We start from the raw sequence: 21997 nt of genomic DNA, 5'->3' as shown, positions 1-21997 counted from the left end.
TACATTTAGAAAGGGCACTAATAAGTGATGCATTACCTCGTTTAAAAACTTGTTTCCAGCAAAAGAAAAAGCACAATAAACAAACAAAACAAATCCCTAAAAAAAAGTCTTAGCTTCTGTGAATTTTTCCTACGGATCCGCATTTCTGCAGAATTCAATCAATTGATCTACGGGAAATTTCGTAGAACCGACATCACTGACTTCCATCTGTTTTGTTTTTATTCAACACAGCTGACGCGTTGACAGAACGAGGGAAAAGCAACTAGTGAAAAAAAAAATGCATGAATGAGGGATGCTCCGGTTGCAAAACAATGCTTGGGAATGTGGATGATAGATGGTGCTAGTGCGCATGCAAAATACGCTTGACGATACTTTTTGAAGAATTTTCTTCTGACTGTTATGTCTGTTTGTCTGTGCCTTAAGGCTCATGGTTACTAGACTGCCCTAATAAAAAATAACCATATTCGAACGATAACCCAAATAATTGAACTTTTCCACTAATGGTTTGGAAGATACCCAGAACACGTCGTTAAGCAAAATAACCATAACAATTTTATTAGGGTGGCCCACAAAAATAAAAGTTCTAATTTTCCACGGGTCAACCCCTAGATTTGTGCCTTTAGGTGAGAAAACCATTATCCGAAAGTTTCAGCTCATTTGGTCCTAAGATGAGCTGGCGCTTTTAGTTTGAATTTTGTATGCACGGCGAATGAGAACGACTCAAATTTGAGTTTAGTTCACTCATATTCGCCAAAAGTGCAGGAACTCAGCGTTGAGTAAATTTGTCTCATGGTTTCCTATGGAAAACCTAAACAATCTGCCGGAAAATGAGGAAATTGACGAAAATTTTATTCAGTCTCGGAGTAGTACCAATAGACTGAGGGAATCCAATCTTTACTTTTCTCAAATTCGGGAATTTTTCCCTGGAAAAACTTGTGAAAACATGAGACAAATTTTACTCATCGCTGAGTTCCTGCACTTTTGGCGATTTTGAGTGAACTAAACTCAAATTTGGGTCGTTCTCATTCGCCGTGTGCAGCTATGCCGGCAGAGCGGACACTGAGGCAAATAGACTCAAGAATTTCATAAGGCTCAACTATGAACGACACATATGAATTTCATAAGCGCGACTTATGAATTATTTTCGCCTAACATGAGGTAGCTCTTATACGCCTATAACCAAATTTGCAAGCGTTGGAAGACGAGTGCTCAACACACAGGCCTCGTAATCTCAACGTCCATGGTTCGGTTCCAGTCTGCCCCGTTTTATTATTTTTTTGTCATCATTATTTTTCATAAGGCAAATCAGTGAAATTCATACTGATTTCTTGTGGCTAACATTCATAAGTGGATCTTATGGAATTCTTACGTCCATTTGCATCAGTGGAGCACTCAAAAAATATTGAAATCTAAATAGTATAAAAGTTACGCTAAATAGCAACTCTCCGTACCGACGCAAGGGTCGGTATAAAGGGAGAGAATGCAAACTTAGTATAAAAATGGTTTATGCGTGCCATAGTATAAAATCGAAATATCCAGCTTTCCATGCTCGGTAATGGCGGCCTGTTTGTATGAATAAATGTATCCTTCACTGTGCTTTTTGACACTATCTGGATGTTCGAATTTCAACCCCTTCCCTTTCCCTCTCCCAGGAACAGTAGAAAATGGAACAACATACGTCCTCCAGTTAGTGTCAAAAAGCACAGTGAAGGATACATTTATTCATACAAACAGGCCGCGATTACCGAGCATGGAAAGCTGGATACTTTCAATGCATAGATATACGGTTTATTCGAGAGAACGTATTTTTCGCTTCTTTATTTTATTTATGAAAAATATTATTGTTTTCAAATAAAAACAAAAATTGTCTCAGGAAGCTTTTTTAATTAGTTTATTTTTTATGAATATTATTTAAAAAAAAATACTTACAATTTAGATGCTGCCCAGCAGATCACAGTCGCAGTAGAAATCCGCCGGGACAAAGCTCTTCACCAGCACGAAGCTCCGAAGGGAATCCAGATGGTCTTTTTCCTGTCATTTTAGTAAACACTGACCGAATTCCACTTCGTTATTCGGACTTAGTATAGTTTTGACGAAAATTTTAATCGAACCAATGTATACATTTTGAAAGACCACAAAATGCATAAAATTTAATCTATATCCGTTTTGTAATATTTTTGAGTGAGGGTGTTATCAAACTCAGGCATAACATTTGATAACGGCACGAAAGCATTTGTAAGCAAACTTTCTAAGGCCCTTTACAAGCGAACCAAAGTACGCCCACGCAAACCAATACCACTTTCGGAAAGGTGATAGTTGCCCCTATCCGATGATATTGTTCGTTTGCGTGAGCGTACTTTGGTTCACGTGTAAAGGGCCTTAGAAAGTTTGTTTACAAATGCTTTTGTGCCGTTATCAAATGTTATGCCTGAACTGATTGTTTTATTTGTATAATGGTATGTTTGGCAACCCGGTTAATTTGACAGTTCACATATTTTGTATTTAAGGCTCTGAACCATTTGGTGGATTATTTTAACTTTTGGTTAAAATTTGACAGATGGAAAGTTATCGCACAGCAAAAAAAAATGTAATATCGATCAACGTAATTCAAGCTGATGAATGAAATAATGATGTAATATCAAAAAGCAGATACAATATTACATCAATGGATGTAATTTTGTTCGCAAAATCGATGTACATCGTACAATGTGATATTACACAACCGATGGATTGACCTGGTTGCAGCAGTTTCGATGTAATATTCAACAACTTTTTTTGCTGTGCGTTTAACCCTGCTATCCGAGCGTGGTTACTTCTGACAGACAAGAAGTTAAATGTTGACAACCGTGGCTGAGTTCTTCTCGAAAACCGGTCGATCGACAGCACAGGGATTTTCGATCATAGAGAATAACTTTCGAAATGTCACTTTTAACCACGAGTTAAATTTAACTCGGCAAATGGTTCACAGTCTAAGGCTGCGTTCCATTTGGTGAATTTTCACTTAAATTTGACAGATGGAAAATTTTCAAATAAACCTGCTATTGTACCAGACTTATTTCTGACAGACCAGGAATCAATTTTGACAAACACCTTCTCGAAAATAGGAAGATCAACAACAGAGGGATTTTCGAACATCTTAATTTATTTTCGAAGTGTCAAATTTAAGTGAAAATTCGCCAAATGGAACACAGCCTAAGAAACAAAACAACAAGCAGTGGAATCCTATCACAGATCCTAACTGCCATGACTCTCGGTTCGTTGCTCCCAAATTCTATAGGACTAAACTGCACATAATTACCAACGGCCTCGGCCACAGAATCGAAGCTTCGAGCGAGAACGTTCTCCAGGGGAGGCACTTCCAATTTCCGGTAGGGCAATAACTTCTACTGGATTGGAGTATGATGAAGACTCGGATGAACCACAGGTGACGGTGGTATGTAGACGAAACTGGTCCAGGTGCTCTTCAGATTCTGATGAACGCTTCCGGAAGGAGTTTCTCCCGAAAGCCATCGACTCAGTCAAAGAAGCGTCGCCAGCGTTCTAGTGGGAGTTTCAACCGGAATCAGACTTTCCTGGTGGAGGTGAGGTTTAATATGTCCACACGGTCAGACAGTCCAACGACCGGACAAATGGAGAGAAGTATGATGTCTCTGGTGAAAAGCAGTGCCGGCCAGAGAACACCGGTGAAGATTCTACCTCCGAACATGGTTCGAGTGATCATCGAAGGCGAATTCATTGATGTCAGTTACGATGAGGAACGAATCATGGAACAGAATATCGGTTGGCTGATCAACGAAGTGGTGAAGCGTTACGGAATCAAACATGGTAAACAATCAGTGATAAAACTACTACGGCCAGATGGTGTTGGTGGCCGTTGTATGGACACTAGAGTGATGCAAAATTTGAAATTTTCGCTCCACAATACTTAAACGAATCCAAATCGGATCCTGACTAACCTCTCAAAATTTCAACCCATTTGGTGAGAAACTCAGATGGCACAAACCATTTGAAGTTTGTATGGAAATTACTATGGTGAAACCAAGATTTTTGTTCATGTCTATCTAATAGTTCACCATATCGGTCTGCTTCAAAAGCTTTCAACTGTATTTGTAGGAAATTTCCAAACCTTGCTGAAGACCACTTTTTGATTAAATACAAGGATCGAAAGTTATCAATGCGCTGATGTCTTATGATCATGCTCAATCAACTGCTCAGCAGGCAACATTGGTGTTTCTGGGGCGTTGAATAGGACACAAAAATCATGGCTACTATGTCACACTGCAAAATACAGTGTTGCCTACAGAGCAGCTGCTTGATCATGTCATAAGTTTATCAATCTCTTAAATAATTAATAACTTTTCCCTGCCTCGTTTTACATAGAAACGATATTAAGCAAAGTTGTAGCTGAGAAAATGTTCTATAAGAATGGCTATCGAACTGTTTCGTAGCTCAATATGGAAAAAGACTAGAAGGCAATGAACAAAAAGTTGAGATTTCCCATAGTAATTTACATGTAAACTTCAAATGGCTTGTGCGAAGCCTGTTTCTAACCAAATGAGTTGTAACTTTGGGAGGCTAATCAGGACCCGACTTGAAACCATTTAAGCACTGTGGAGCGAAAAAGTCAAATTTTGCATCAGTCTAATGGACACTGATCCCCTTACGACATTCTGTGCGGCTCGGTTTTCATAATCAATTCGTACCTCATAGAGTTCTAAAAGCTGCGTTCGGATCAGTTCTAGGTGCATTATTGCATTCATCGCAATGTTGAAATGCTTACCGAACTGCTCCAATCGCTGGGCACCATGGAAAACACCGGTCACTTTACACTTCGCCGGGACTTCTTCTTCGTCAAGCCTATAAATCTTCCATCAAGCGCTGGGTTACCAGGGTCGTGTCCGAGAGCTAAACTTATCCTTCAACCAACTCACCTTCAAGCCCAACAACGGACCAATCCAACATCATCAACGCGTGAAGTAATGAAATCGGGTTGTTAGCGGAATGCTTAAATAAAACAGCAAAAAAGGGTTATCTTCCATTTAATTCCACTTAAATAATGTTGGTATCCATGACAGATACGTAAAGTCTTATCAAAAACCTAACCCCTTTAAGTACTCATCACCTAGGTAAAAATGTCAAGATCACAGGTATAAAAATGAAACTACAATGTGTCGAATCGGAACCTCGATCGGAACCTACCTAACTAATCTAACTAAATCTTTTGGCAATGTCACTGGTAACCATGTTTCTTCGAGTCTGTATCTAGGGTGGGACGTGCTGTCAAATCAGCCTACTGATCATTCTTGTTTGAAATTGGTTCCAACCGTAAACAAACCCTGTAGGTTTCTTATGGCTTGTATACATTTGGAACCAGTTATACGAGGTAGGCGACGATTGTTCGTATTTGACAGCCCCCCTTGGTCTGTATGTATCGAATGGCCAGACATACGCGATAATTCATATATTTTTAATTCATAATTTCCCCTATAGGGGAAACGCTCCTATAGTTGCGGTACGTTAGAAGCGTTAGGTTCCTATAGTTGTGTACGGAGTCTCCATACACAACTATAGGAACCTAACTCTTCTAACGTACCGCAACTATAGGAGCGTTTACCCTAGGGGAAACAGTCCTATTATTGTGGTACGTTAGAAGCGTTAGAAGGCTATTGTTGTATATGGAGACCTCCATATAAAACAATAGGCTTCTAACGCTTCTAACGTACAGCAATAATAGGACTGTTTCCCCTACATAGTTTCTATCCCGCATAAACGCGAACCATAAATTGACCTTACCTAAAATGGTTAAAAATTGTTTATAATCCCTGCTAAACTTTAACTGAAATGGTTATGGAACTTTACATGAACGTTTAATGATAAAGTTTCAACCTTATGTATAATGGTTTTTTGGAACTGGATCTTACAAATAATGGGTTGTTAAGAACCATTACCATTCCAAATTCTTGTTTTCTCCATACATTTTCAGAAAGAGAACTATATAAGAACGTTTTTACTTATGATTTGAGAACATTAATGGTAATGGTTATGGTAGTCAGTAAGGTCCATTAATGGTTTTGTATTATCGCTCAACTTTACGTGGAATATAACGTGAATTGGTAATCAGTAAATTACAGGCAACCAATTCGCGATATATTCCACATAAAGTTGATCGATGTTACAAAACCATTCGTGGACCTTACTGACTACCATAACCATTACCATTAAAGTTCTCAAACCATAAGTTAAAAGGTTCTAATATAGTTCTCTTTCCGAAAATGTATGGAGAAAACAAGCATTTGGAACGGTAATGGTTCTTAACAACCCATTATTTGTAAGGTCCAGTTCCAAAAAACCATAATACATAAGGTTGAAACTTTATCATTAAACGTTCATGTAAAGTTCCATAACCATTTCAGTTAAAGTTTAGCAGGGATTATAAACAATTTTTAACCATTTTAGGTAAGGTCAATTTATGGTTCGCGTTTATGCGGGATGGTTGATGGTTAATTTTAAATAAACACATGGTGCTTGTATTTAACATGAGATTTACAAAAAAAATTTAAACAAATAAAAAAATGTTGTGTTTTTATGTGATGTGATGAAAAGCCACCATCAGTGCAAGACTCCAGATCCAAATAGATCAATCTGTGATTTCGTCAATTCACAGCTGCATGAAGGGCCAAACGTGGAACTCCCGGGAATGTAGAATCTTTTTCCAATAGAGACATGTCGCAACATCACACAACAGATCGCATTATTAGGACCCTCGACGATTATTATAAAAAAATATCATATTGCGCGTTTCACACCAAATTGGACTAATAAGCGCGTTTTCACTTATTAAAAAGTGTGATAAAGCTGCAAGTTTACGTCTAATCGCAGGGGGTAAGTCACTCTGCCACCTTGTGCTTGTGTTGATTGTGTTTCTTGCGTGTTTTTGGATATCAGAAGGTGTTTCTGGGTGTTTCTGCATGTCGACCTACCTGTCAAAACGTTGAGCGAAAATTAATGCTTACTGGCAACCATAACATCCACATTTGTTTATAAACATAAATTAATGATTCTTTTTATTGTTGGTTCGACTGGGCCACCTCAATTTCAAACGTAACTAACATTATTAACAAATCATTAACGTAAATTAACAAAATCAATGCGACACATTTGCAGGATTACATCTACGATCTGCGGTCGTTGGAGAATTAAACCTTATTGTAAGAAAATGGCAAAAGCCAAGGAATCACAGAGTGGCACAGGATTCGTGAGCTGATCGATAAAGCGATGAAAACCTGGCGGAAAGGACAAGTTGGCTGTGACAGGTGGAATGCAGTATGGTGGCGGTGGAGGCGGTTTCACTGAGTACAGTGGTTATCAGGATAGCAAATCAGCATCAATTTGTCGACCCACTGCAACACCAACCCACAGAGATCATCAGCACGTTCAACGGGAAATAGTAGTCAAGCAATGAAATTGTGAAAGACCTGTTTAGTACCTGGCCGCCGACGCCTCCGCCAAGGACGATTTCGACGACTTTAATTCATGGGCACGCCGAATCCACGATTCCGACGCTTCCGGCTGCATCAAGGGTGGTCAACAGTTTGAAGATTTCGAATCTAATTGAGGAAATTCGACAACGAATCCCGCTGATGATGACTTAGCCAATTTTGTGGCGTTCAGTTTGGCACCGATTCTAGCAGCTGCCGCTACCAGTCGGAGTAAATCAATGTGTCACATTAGCTACCACCCGGGATCAGTTTGATGGGATTCAGCCTTGGTGTGTGGACTGTGTCTTCTACCTTTGATTTTGTATTTGTTTGCATTAAAAGTACATCGTTAACTCTTCGGGCACTGAACCATTTTATATACCTCGGAGCCCCAAACCTAAAATGAAGTCGACATTTTTTGGAGGTCGCTCACTGTTTTTGCAATATTTCCGTCATTTTTTAACCGATTTTCGATGTTTTGGTTTTTTTTTAAAGGGTATTAGTTTGCCTTTATTATGTTATAATCGATTATGTCATATAGTTCCGTGGCCACATCGTAAATTCCGGATTAATTTCTGTCGAATCGGTAGACAAGCCGTTTCAACAAGTTAGAAGTGATTGATTTATCCCATCGCAATTTTTCCTGGTAGCCTACAAAATTATCTAATAGATTGCACTATAGTCATTTTTCTATTTGAACTACTGACCAAGTACTAGCCGTAGGAGTATGATCCATGGGACTTTCAAAGGAATATTTATCTTTTAAAGTTGGACATGTCGTGCGATGCATGTTTCGCACAAACCCGATGAAATATAAATAATGTAGACTATAAGATATAATTTTGATCAATCTGGTAATGCATTAACATGTCGCAGATTACATAGGGAAGAGCACTACTTCCGCACAGGACCCATTTTCGTCGCCCCCGCCGTGTCTCGGATGTCCCTCAACTCGTTGAGCTGATTTTCCGTTTAAGTATAACTAGATTATGTTGAACATCACGTTCAAGAAATTAGCTCAACTGGTTGAGGAACAGTCGAGAGGTAGCGGTGAACGACGCAAATGGGTCCTATGCCTAAAGTGCACCCCACACGACAGTTTTTATTGACAATAATCATATTGTCAATACATATTATATTGACGTGAATATATCGATATTGACAATATTTATGTATTCACATCATCAATAATATTGTCAATACTTAGAAGTATTGACAATATTTATTACCGTGTGGGGTTCGCTTAAGCAGTGCTCTTCCTTACTTATTAAAAAAAATGTCTCTACATATATGCATTCCTACCCATACAGCGCAACCAAAAAGGTTTATCAACGAGGAGTTTTTACATGCAATTTCAGAACAAAGAAGAAAACAGCAAATTATTTAAGGCGATTCCTTGTAGAGTCCACAAATGGCCGCCACGTAGGCTTTACAAGCAATTCCACTAAAAATTTTCACGTTCACAAATCTCGGAAATTAATGCCTCATTTCACCTGAAATTACTACTTCGTGTATGCTGCAGTGCAAGAAACGAGAAGTAACAGTTTCATTGTAGTACGTGTCGTGGAAGCTGATATTTGTGCACTTAAAGTTTCGAAGTGGTTACAAAAAAAAAGGATCTCACAACAAATCACCTTAATAGAAAGGTGTCCTTGAAAACCCCCTTTCCTCGCTCTACGTTATTCGTAAGACGCAATATGTAGGGGACAACAGTCCAAAATGCACCCCGGGGCAAAACGCCCGATGCGATTTTTCATGGTATTCCCGTTTTAATTCATTAATTTGACAAGCCACAAGGCTAGTTTAGTACTTAAACTAGCATTTCGGCACAAAAAATCCCAGAATTAAGAGTGGAATAGCTATGAAAAATCAAATCGGGCGTTTTGCCCCGGGGTGCATTTTGGGCTGTTGTCCCCTATGCATGCATAGCAGTGGGTGCAACTTTGTTCCTAACGCGTTCTTCGGGGTACTGCCTTCCCCCGAAGAACGCGGTAGGAACAAAGTTGCACCCACCGCTTTCATTCAGTTGTTTTGTAACCAACCGATCTGATTTTTTGTATGTGATTAGTCTAGGGTGGGCACTGATCACATACAAAAAAAATCAGATCGGTTGGTTACAAAACAACTGAATGAAAGCGGTGGGTGCAATTTTGTTCCTACCGCGTCCTTCGGGGGGATACAGTATACAGTAGCTATGGTTTATTATATGTGTAAGCACGCTGCACAAGAAATTAGTACGCATTTCGAACTTGTTCAAACAAGACGTTGCCGACCTAGCAAGTGCTTCATTCATTTTTTCACAATGGATTCAGACACTGCAGCTGAGGAAGATTTTGAAATCGGCATCAATTCCGATATCGATTTATCTGACGTGGATAGTGTATGGGAGGAAGAACAAGAGGATCCAAAAGAAAATGACATTGTTAGCGCGGAAGAAGAGTTGGAGGATATAGCACTGAGCCATTCACAAGCGTGGTACGAATCAAAAACAGGTAAGTTTTAAGGCTACGTCATCGCAAATCGAATGAATTGAGAAAAAGTTTATCAAATGTTGTTGGACAGGATTCATATGGACGAAAACACCAGCATCCTCTGAAATATTTCGTGTTCGACCTCCCAATAAAGGATTGAGTGCTTATAGTCAGCATGTTACATCTATCATGGATTGTTTTAAATTATTTATTTCTGATGGAATAATTCAAAAAATTATTCGCTATACGAATGAACATGGACGCGACGATCCCAAAGAGAAAGACTGGAAGGAATTAACGGAAAAAGAGGTCTGGGCATTTTTTGGATTATTGATGATAGCTGGTGTACAGAAACAACGAAAAACACCAATAAAAACGCTTTGGACTACTGAATATTTTCTCCGCCAAGCATTTTTTCCGACAGTTATGTCCAGAAGTAGGTTTCAAGCCATTATGAGACATCTGCGATTTGATTGTCGCACTGATCGTAGTTTATTGCTCAAAAATAATGATCAGCTAGCGGCGATTCGGTTGGTTTATGATGAGTTTGTCAGCAATTGTATAAAAAGCTACAATCCATCCCAAATCATCACAATCGATGAAAGGCTAGTTCCATTCAAAGGAGGATGTAAATTTGGAGTTTACATGAAAAACAAACCTGGTCGGCATGGATTGAAAGTATGGGTTGCAGCAGATTCAGAAAATGCCTACGCCTGCAATCTACAAGTTTACTTCCCAGGTAATAGGTGTTCCTACTTTTGTAACATATATTGAAACTTTCTGGTCTTGTTATAGGGTCACATTTATTGTCAAAGACAACTCAAGGAAGCAGTAAACAGTTGCCGAGTGAAGTAGGAAGCACAACCAAATTGAAGAAAAAGTGTATCCGATCAAAGAAAACCGTCAAAGTTCTAAAAAAACCTAAAATACGAGAAGAGAACCAAGGTCGTCGAGTTGTTATGGACTTGGTACAACCTTTTCTGGATCAGGGAAGAGAAGTAGTAGTTGACAACTTTTTTTCCTCAGTAGATTTGGCAGAAAAACTACTTGAGAGGAAAACTTACTTGACAGGAACTCTGCGTAAAAATAAAAGAGAAATCCCGTTAGCATTTTTGCCTTCAAAATCTCGCAAAGAGCATTCATCTTTAATTGGGCACAAAAAACGGTTAACATTCACCTCATACGTACCCAAAAAGCACAAAGCTGTTCTTGTGCTGTCCAGTAATCCTCATATTCGAGGCATATCTTTCTCTGAAAAACATAAACCAAATATTGTATTGCATTACAATGCTTCAAAAGCAGGAGTTGATACTTTAGATCAGGTCACAAGAGACACGTCATGTGCCAGAATCACGTATCGTTGGCCTGTGCGATTATTTTGGGATATTCTTGATATTGCTCTGTATAATTCGTACATTATTTTCATTACCAAATATCCTGACTGGAACAAAAATAATTCTGGCAGACGAACGCTATTTATAAAATATGCATCTTATTTTATGGTAGAAGATTTCGTTACTCAGAGATTCGAAAAATCTGTTGCTGGTGGAATACCACTTGAATGTCAAGATGACATGCACATGTTATTGCAGCACATCGATGAAGTACGACGAAATCTGCCAGGATACTCACAAAATGCTGAAAATGACGCTCAGAGTTCTGCAAACCCTCCTGAAAATCGTATTTCTTGTGCAATATGTAGCAATCGTCGCAAATCTACAACCCTCTCATGTGAAACGTGCAAACAGTATTATTGCCAAAAACATCGATGGGAAAAGAAAATAATCAGCTGTATAAAAGACTGCTCATCAGATCGTAGAACACACGCCAAAAAATCTAGGAAGACTGTTTGCGAGTGCGGAAAACGAAGTACAGTAACATGTGTGAATTGTAGCTTATGTATTTGTTCAATCCACAGGAAAACAGAAGTGCAATATTTTTGTAAAAATTGCTATGTGGCTTGAACGGAAATGTATTTGGTGCATTATTATTTGTTTTTATCAGGACTGAATGATAAATAAAAATTTAAACAAACTAAACAAAAGCCACAAATCAATTGGTCTGAATGAATGAAATAAAAATTGGGGTAGGCTAGGGGTTAGGAGTTATTTATCTTTTAATAGTTTAAACTATTGGGGCATAAAAAAATAAAATTAAACATTTGACTTCCAAACCAGCTTCTACAACAGTTTGGTAAAAGCGTAACTCATGAAAAATTGTCTGAATTAAAAAAAAAAAATGTTTTCTTCACCGAAAAATATAAAAAACTTTATTTTTCCAAATGAACCCCATTTTTGAATTGTATTTTAAGATTTTATTTTCTGGGAAGTCAATTTAATTACTTACAAAGTTACAATATAAACGGCTTGCATGGGCACTTTTGCAGGAAAAAGTTTGACTAACAATACATTTTTCTGTCTCCTTTAAAAATATTCTAAGCAAATATAATTTTCATGCAGCACCCTCCCAAATTAGAGTAAAAATGTTGTGGATGAGAGGACTTTGAGAACGGGCACCAAAATATTGTATATACCTCCGAGCCACTAACCAGAAATTAAGTCGGCATTTTTTGGAATTCACTCACACGCGCACTCACGCAATAAATGCGATAATTTAAACCATAATAATGTTCGATGATTTTTAAATAATTTAGAAATGATGGCTTAATTCCACAGTATTTTTACCAAGAAGCCAATAAAAATATCGAATAGGAAGCTCCATGTTTACTTTTTTTTTGGGTAACTGATCGAGCAGAAGATGGCCTATGGAACTATTAAAGGGACAATCATCTCCAGCAAGTTAACCATTACGTAAGACACATATTTTTGTTCAATCTCATGTGTTATAATATTGCAGATTGCATATTTATTTTTAAAAAATCGACGGTGCCTTGATTATGTACACAGATTGGTTTTCGCCTTGCTTTGCGGCTCCATTTTCTCTCACTATTCTGCGCTCGCTGGACGATGAGCAACAAAGTTTCTTCAATTTACGAAGGATAGTGTCATGTGTAATAGTGACTCAGAGTTAATTGAAATAAAATCAACCTAAGTAGGTTGACTGAAATAAAAACAATCTGCTTATTAAACCCACTGTAAGGGCACGTACTTTCTTCCAGAACATCCTCAAACATTATGAATGTGGTCAATTGGTGGAAAACTGACTTCAAATGTGATGCAAAAGCTATATTTTATCAAGCAGTAGGGAGATAATTTGTCGCTCACCATGATTATCTAGCGGCGCCGGTGGTGCAGTGGTAAGCGTGATTGCCTCTCACCCCAGCAGGCCTGGGTTCAATCCCAGTCGGCGCTGCCGGGATGTTCTGAGGCATAACATTTCTGATCACGGGAAGTAATGTCGTTGGTCCCCGGTTCATGAGTTGATGGGTCGATAAGGAAGGTCCAGGTGTGAGAGCTGCCTCCCTGGCGGCGTCGGTAGCATTGGTGCTCAGCACGGAAAACAAGATCGACGTAAAACAAATCCAAAGAAAAAAAAACCATGATTATCTCACGAAAACAAATGTCATTTTGAGGTTTGCATCGGTTATCTTTCAAAGTCCAGAACTCGGTCAGTAGTACAGTTAAAAATTTGTAAGTGGTACATTCTATTAGATAATTTTATAAGCTTTCAGGCAAAAATACGAAACCCCAAATCAATTCATTTTAACTTTCAGAAACGGCTTGTCTACCAATTCGACAGAAATTAACCCGAAATTTGCGGTGTTTTACATGACCGTGTAGCCTTATCAGCTAGTTCACAAAAAAGTTGAAAAAATAACCTTTAAAACGGTAAAAAAACATTTAAAAAAGGATGAGTAGAACCCGAGATACATTATTTTGAAAAAAAGTGTCGACTTCATTTTCAGTGTGGTAGTCGAAGAGTTAATGTATGATTTGTATTCTTTCGAAGCGATTGTACGGCTTTTCCCGAATTCTGTTTCCTCGAATAGAACGTTTCTTAAAAAATCTGTTTTCCCAAATGACTACTTGCCCGGACCGGGAGGCAAACTCGGATTTACAGGGTCTCCAAAAGGTATGAAAGGTATAGTTGCTTGAACTGTAGAAGGTCAATCATAATCAATTTATGGCAGCTTGATTACAATCCTATCGGTTTCCAAGCGCTTTCTTTTAATATGTGCGAAACTAATGCGAGTCTAATCCCTCTGTCTTGGCTTTCAGAGATGAACTAGCCTATGGCTAAAAATCTCCTAAATAAAGGTGAAAAGAAAAACTGTCCCGGTTTGATTTGTAATTGAAATCTAAAGTATAAAAACACCCACACTCCCAACAGTGACACAATAACAACACCATAGCGAAAAAAGTGTACATTTGCACTTGTCCCATTTCAGTAACCTACCATGGCGAAAAATCGAAGCATCTTGTTGAAGTGCACTTGAGATCTGTTGGAACTGTTCCAGAGTGTTCCGAAGAACAGCTAGATTCGATTTGAAGCAAGTTAGATGTGCTGCTGGAATGCCTATCGGGTCCGAGAACTCCAGAGCAGCTGCACTCGATAGATTGGACAAAGTATGCTGGTCTAGATGCAGGACTTGCTGGAATAGTTGATCGAACGATTCGATGAAAATTTCCGGGAAGTATGCCTAAAGTGAATGACAGAATTTGTAGCATTTTTGCACTCGATTCCAATCACATTTTCATCGCGGATACTGACCCGGCTCGGTCAGAATAGAGAATCTATCCCAAATGAACACCAGTCGCAATCAACCCCAGGTAACCTAGCCGAGCCAAGCGCGCCTCTTTCGAAGTTATCTCTGGATCTAAATTTCGCAAATAAAACCCACTCCATTGTAAGCGGCAGCTAGCTGAGGGGATCGTCTGCGAACGCACAACTGGCAAAACCCGTCGATTTAGCTCGCCCCGTCCAGTCCAGTCCACAATCATCAAACCACCAACGTCGGTCGGATCTTTAATAAACAACGAACAAATGTAAATATCAGACGTAAACAATCCTGGCAGGAGTGCCAAAAATAATAGAAAATTTATCTATTCAAGTGACAGAAGGGTGTTTGAGTGTGTCAATGTGTGTTTTTGCTGTGCTAAAGTGGGTGTTGACACAAAGTGGCAGAGTGACTTACCCCCTGGTGGAAGTGCATCTAGAACACTAATGTCGTTTTCGTTTTTGCGGTGTAGCTACACCGGTGCTACACTGCCGTACACCGAAATATTTTAGGGTGTAGATATAGGATGCACCTTTGTTTACAAACAAATGATGTTGAGCTGTCAAAGATTCGCACTTATTCCTGCTTACACTACACCAGTGCTACACCGCAAAAACGAAAACGACATAAGTTGAGAGCACGCAATAAGCTAGTATGCGATATGCAATAAGCTTGAAATGCGAAGAAGAAGAAGAAGAAGACTCCGCAATTTCCCTCAAGTTTTCGGAACATTCCTGAAATGCACTTAAGAATCTTCCATAATTCCTCGAAATTCCTTAAAAGTTGTTGTAATTTTCCTGAAGTTAGGGACTGTGACTACCGGAATATCTCTAATAAACTTTGAAGGTCTCTAGACTTTCTTGAATAAATACCGATAAATCGGTGTATCTGGCAACGCTGGAGCACAGCACACTACAATCTCATCGACAATTCACCGACGGAACTGACAATAGCGAAAAACCGAAACACAGCTCAAACGAGTGAAATTCCATTGAAAATACACTTGGAAATATCCTTCGTTTGGTCATAAGATCTTGTACCCGAGCAAAGTCGGTTAACAAAATGAAAGGAAATCGATATTAAAGTTTGCAGTTCTTATCATAATGAAAACTCATTTTGATTTCAATTGTCGCGACATAAGTCTGATATCATATTGTGCTTTCAGCCGGCGCCGGTGGTGTAGTGGTAAGCGTGACTGCTTTCTCACCCCAATAGGTCTGGGTTCAATCCCAGCCGAGGTCGGTGGGATTTTTCTGAGGCATAAAAATCTCTGGTCACGTCTTCCTTCGGAAGGGAAGTAAAGCCGTTGGTCCCGGCCCATGTGTGTTTGAATGGGTGCGATATCCTACGCAGGTGTGGAAGCTGCCTTCCTGCACATTCGATTGCCGTCAATGGATGGCAATCGATGTCCGTCGGTGATTGGCACTAGATTGCGGAACAGAGACCGACGTTAAATAAAAGAAAAGTAGTATATTGTGCTTTCATTATGCAGTCAAAACATTTTAAATGGAAGCAACTTAACTTGAAGTTTTGCTGTTAACGTATTGTTTAAAATTTAATTTAAGTTCATCTGTCGTTTATGTCTAATGATTATTGTTTATTTATTTTTTTTAACACTTTTTAGATCATTCATGACTTGCCCGGGGAGAGATTTGAGCTCAACTCTGTCAGCGTGAGAAGCATGGATACTAACCATTTACGCCATGCCCGTATTCAGTTAAACATTATGAATGCAAAATCAGTAATCAAATTGATTTCATTGAAAGCAAGATTAGTTTTCCGTTTGATTCAACAGTGTAAAATTTTGCTCTCATTTTTGCTGTGTTAACCGTTATGTCAACCAAAATGAGATCAACTGGAGTATTCAAAATAAGTTACATCATAACAGCAAATTTTGATTTCATTTCGATCACCAGCTTTGCTCGGGTAGTCGTGCATTAAAAGAATAAAAATAAATCTACCACCTCAAGCCAAAAATTGAAAAAATGCGACGAAAATCCTAAAGTGTTCGCAACGTTTTTCCGTCGCATTTTTTTCAATTTTTGGCTTGAGGTGATCGATTTTTTTTCTGTTCCTAAAACAGTATTTTTTCGCGTCCGTTGAGAAGCAGGACAAACTTTGATCCCCTAGGCAGTTTTGGTTTTATGGTGTAATATTAATCAACCAGCAGAGGCAGATATGAGCTGTGTTTCAACCGTCAGATATTCTGTAAACCTGTTGAAATTCCTAGTTGGTGGTGACTGATAAATCTACAATGACGACTTCTGACCAGTCTTGTAAGCGGTCACCATAGTCGACACATTTTTTTGTGATAATCGACTGCCTTTACTTCCGACACTTGCAAAATAAGCTATCAAATTACAGTACCAAACTAAAATGTCACGACACTGTCGCCGAAGACCGTCACGAATGTACATATGTATATTAGTTTTTCTCATAATAAGAGCTGCTGATGTTGTGCTTCTGAAAACAGCAAGCAACGATGTACAAGTAATAACATTTCTAATCAGAAATGCTTTAATTCACACCAAATTAAGGAATTAGAACGAATCACACATGTCACATGATAGTTATTTGATAATTTTCTTGTTACTCGAATGTTGTTCTACCATTTTTGTTGTTCTTACTTTGTCGGGACATACTGCGATATCGTGTAGAAGCGACCAAGAGACGGTTTGCCTTCGGTGGATGATGAGCTGGGAGTAGATTAGGAGGGACCAACGACCATATACGAAGATAATTAGTCGTGTAATGTGTTTGTAACTCACGAAAATCGCAAAGAATTCAAAGACTCATTTATGGGACGAGTACCGACCGGGACCAGGATCGGCGAATCCAGTTGCAAATTTATGTTGTTTTGATAGAGACAACTTAGCAACCACATTAATAAAATTCTATTCAGTCGCAGGGTTCACCAGTTTAAGCCATTCCTTCAAGATCCAAATATTGCCATGGCTTGTAAGAGCTCCCTTGAAGCAATAGATTCAAATCGGCTTGAAATTAATCATTCCGAGCGAAAGATTAACGGCACATAATAGAATATAAACGCTTCCTTTTCATCTGGATTTCCTTCCCACCGTACAGGCAGCAACTCCGTAACATAAGTACACAAGCCACAACCTTCGGGCCATCATCGAATGCTAAATTTCCTCCTCGTTTTCCACCCACACTCCCACGATCACGCTTCGGGAGGAATAAGGCATGCAGGAGAGACCTGGTACATGCAGCCAGTGGCGTGTGCTTCTGTTTGTATCAAGATCAACCGCGTCGAGCTGCATCTTAACGTTCACTTACCGTGAATAAATACATTTTAGCATAATTTATTTCCTAGCCTATAAGCGACCAACTTCTTTTGCACCTTCTTGTGCTGATGGGAAGAGTTTGGCTGATGCTGGCTGGCAGTAGTTGCAAGTTGCAACTACACACGGTTGGTTGGTAAATGTATGTACAGTTTTGGCAATGAAAATAATTCTCAGCAAAGCTTCGGGGGAGTTTCTCCGATAAAGTGGCAATTGTGATGCTACCACAACTACTGAATAGCTACTGCATCATTCCTTCGGGGCCTAGAACCGTTCCAGCTGGGATAAATGTATTAGCTATATATTTATGCGGTTCTCAGTTGTCTTTTACTGTTGCTCACCTAGCTACTTCACCTTTGCCCAGACTTGGGCTATTGGATAGAGGATTGTAAGAAACAACTTCTCGGGAAGATGAATATCTCTAGTTTCTAAATATAACGTCGTTCTTGAAGTTGTGCTTGCCGGTTGTTTGGGTTGTAGGAAATTGAAATCGTTCCTAAATTAACGACAATATGAACTGCCTTAATATAACCCTTTGTCGAGTTGCTTCAACAGATTATATCCTTCGTGGTGAATGAAAAATGAATAAAAATATATCGTCTTACCTTATTATTTGGTCTTGGAAGGAAACTTATCTTCTTGAATTAATCGTTTTTCTCCCTGAATAAAGCGTTAATCGGGTTTTTCAAGGGTGTTTTGGAATTGGAAATCTTAAATCAAATTTTCCTCCCTTAATAACACTGTTTTCTTCACAAATAAGGCCGATTTGATTTTTTTAATATTTAAAAATTATAAGTTGTTTATTGAGTTATTTGATAAGGCTCAAACGAATTAACTTTACAGAGCCGAGGATTCTTGGTCACTATACAATACAGCTTAAAACTATAGTCAAAAGGTACAACACAATAAACACTTTATCTTCCGCTATCCAAAAAGCCTCCTCCATCAGAACTGGAGCCGCTTCCAGTGGTTTCATTGTATGGCAGTTACGCCAACGTGGGTCAGAGCGCTTCAATTGCAGCAATGGATGCAAAACGTGGTCAGCACTCACACACTCATCACGAAACGGTTGCTTTCCAAAGGCGACGACGCATCGACCGAAAGAACTGCTGATGAAGAACAATGAAGAGGACCACACAATGGTTGCTGTCGAGAAAACAGACGATCGCGTGACACACATCGAGAGTGGCCTGCTTTTGTCGACAGCCGAGTAAACACTGTAAAAATTATAAAAAAAAAAACATAAATTTTTAGAGGTTTTGCAATGATGACATAGGGACACTGTTTTGAATAACATAATGGACTTCTCCTCCTAACTAAAATAACAGTTTCGAAAAGAAGGGTAGAGCACTACTTCAGCATAATCACCCATTTTGGGCCTATTGAGCAGAAAACTTCTAATAAATCCATGATTTCAGAATTAACAAGTCAATTATGTGTTTGGTACGATACTTTAGTTATAAAGATACCTTATGAAGTCAATGAGATCGCGTAATATATATAATATATGTTTGCACCCATTATTATATAAAAAAAGCCAAACAAGCGCAACGAACGAATCAATTTTTATCTTCATCCGATAGGCCGAAGTGAATTCAAAGGCGTATGAATGGCGTTTCAATGCGTTGGGCCGAATTTGGAATCCGTGGCCGAGTTTAGGATCAAGAAGCATTGTTAGATTTTTAACAATATCTCAACAATTTGATTTTCTCTATCAAATCTTACGATACTTACCGAAAGCTCAACAAAATTTAGAAGTCATCTGCAGTAAAAACATTCCATTTGGTGAAAAAAAAAGTAGAAGGGTCTGTGCCTAGGGGCACGAACAAAAGCTTGACGTAGGACCATTAGTGGACGGAATAAATGTGTTGAGCCTTTAGTTCTTTTAATTGATCGATAATCTATTATCTTAACTCTTTTCCGTTTTTGAATTGGTGGCCCTGAAAAGGACCGTTTGTTTTTCAAATTGTGGCCCTGAAAAGGACCGTTTGTTGTGTTTTCCTGGTGTCCATCGAAAGGGTTGTTGGAGATGGAGGGCACGGAACGAATAGGTACTAATCGCTGTTGCTCCGATGTCCACGTCCATCAGAGTCCTACCAAATTTGTGGTGACCATCTCCGTCGCTAATTAAACTGCCATTTTGGATCGAAGCGAACAAACTGGTGTACTTGGGTATCTCCAGAGGCAGCGTGCTCAGTTGGCTTTCCTGGTAGCAGGATCACGCAGGTGATCATTGTAGTCAAACTTAGCTGTGTAAAGTTCGAACGATGTCGTTGCGTTGGTAATTCCGATGTCTGCGTCCACTTTCTGGGTCTTTTAAATTAGTTGTGATTACTGTCCCCGCAGCTAATGGAATTGCAACTGATAACGTGGTTGTGTGGTTACATGCATGAATTTTCAAGTGACACAGATGCGTCTTTCAACTTTAGTACATTTGAGATTTTAATTATTATTTACAGTTCCTAGTCCTACCAGGCCTGTTTTAAAGTATGACCACCTTGGTGGGATTGCTTTGATTTGAATTGGAAAAAGGAGACTACTTATAACTACTACACGCAACCGTCTCCGAGGGGAGGAATGTCTGACTGAAGTGTAGATGCTGTAAAGCAAAGTGCCCAACAGACTTCCTTGCGGAACTCCTGCTGCGATGGAGAACGTGTTTGAAAGGCAGCCATTCTACGATACCTTAAACGACCTTTGCTGAAGGTAGTTACGGGTGATTTTAACAAGATGCAAAGGAAAGTTGAAGTTACAAAGCTTGTATACAAGCCCATTGTGCCAGACATTGTCAAACGCTTTCTCAACGTCTAACAAGGTCATGGCTGTGGGCTTGGATACAGCCTTGTTATTTCGGATGTTATTCATCACCCGTACTAGCTGATGATTTGTGGAGTGTCCCTTCCTGAACCCGAACTGTTGCGGTAGGAGAATGTTTTGCTCCTCGACAAACTTGGGCAAACGATTGAGAATAAGTTTCTCGAACAATTTGCTCAGCGCTGAAAGGAGGCTGATTGGTCTGTAGCTTGAAGCTAGCGTTGGGTCCTTCTCGGGTTTGCGGATAGGTATGATTTTCGCTGTCTTCCAGATACTTGGAAATTAGTGCAGTTCCAAGCATCTGTTGAATACAGCAGCCAGCAGAGAGTGAACCTTCATGCTGAGATTTTTCAATACTAGGTTGAATATTCCGTCAAACCCGGGGGTCTTCATGTTTTTGGTGCATTTCAGCGCTGAGCAAATCTGTTCCACTGTGATTCTATCCTCCGAAGGGATGACACAAGGGGAGGAATCAAGGTTGAGTACGCATTGCTCAACCTGAACTTCGAGCGGACTTTGGACGTTGGAGCCAAGCAAGTGCGATTTGGCGATATGCTCACCAATCGCATTTGCTTTCTCCTGAGGGGTGATTATGAGCCGATCGTCATAATTTTCATCTTTGAGTGGTGGAATGGGTTTGGGGTGCGCCTTTGAGACCTTCACAACTTTCCAGAATAGTCTGGAGCGACCGTCCAGATACTGGTCAAGACCGTTCTGGAAACAATCTTCTTGTTCAGATCGGCCATTTCACGTTTCCTCGCTAGATCTCCGGTTCTCTGGAACTGGCGTCTACGAACATTTCTCAGGCGAATCAAGAGTTGGGTGTGGGAATCAATGGTAATAAACTTATCCCTCACAGGAACTCGTCGGACGCACGCCTCGTCAGCCACGGTTATGGCTTGGTGGAGTCCCTCCAACGCTCGGTCGATGTCCTCCACGGTGTCAAGCGGCGGGTTGTCGATGATGTGCCTGTCCCAGTTTACGCGATGGTAGTCCTTGCGCAGGCTTGAAGCAGGAGCCACGTTGCAGCCCAGTTCAGCCACCACCGGTTGGTGGTCGGAGCTGAGTTCGTTCAAGGCTACCGGGTTGGACAAGCTGGTATTTGACAGGAACAGGTCTAGCGTCGATGGGTTGCCCGCCGGTGAGATAAATGTTGGCTCATCTGAAAACCAAATGGAGTACAGCCCATGCTGTGAGTGGTCGAACAGCAGACGACCGTTCTGGTTCTGCTGGTAGTTCCGCCAGGCCTCATGGCGA

Source organism: Ochlerotatus camptorhynchus, unplaced genomic scaffold (genome assembly GCF_037179485.1).
Source record: "Ochlerotatus camptorhynchus isolate MF236.1 unplaced genomic scaffold, CSIRO-AGI_Acam_v1.1 ptg000151l, whole genome shotgun sequence".
Lineage (NCBI taxonomy): Eukaryota > Metazoa > Arthropoda > Insecta > Diptera > Culicidae > Ochlerotatus > Ochlerotatus camptorhynchus.
Note: the sequence above shows the minus strand (reverse complement) of the source record.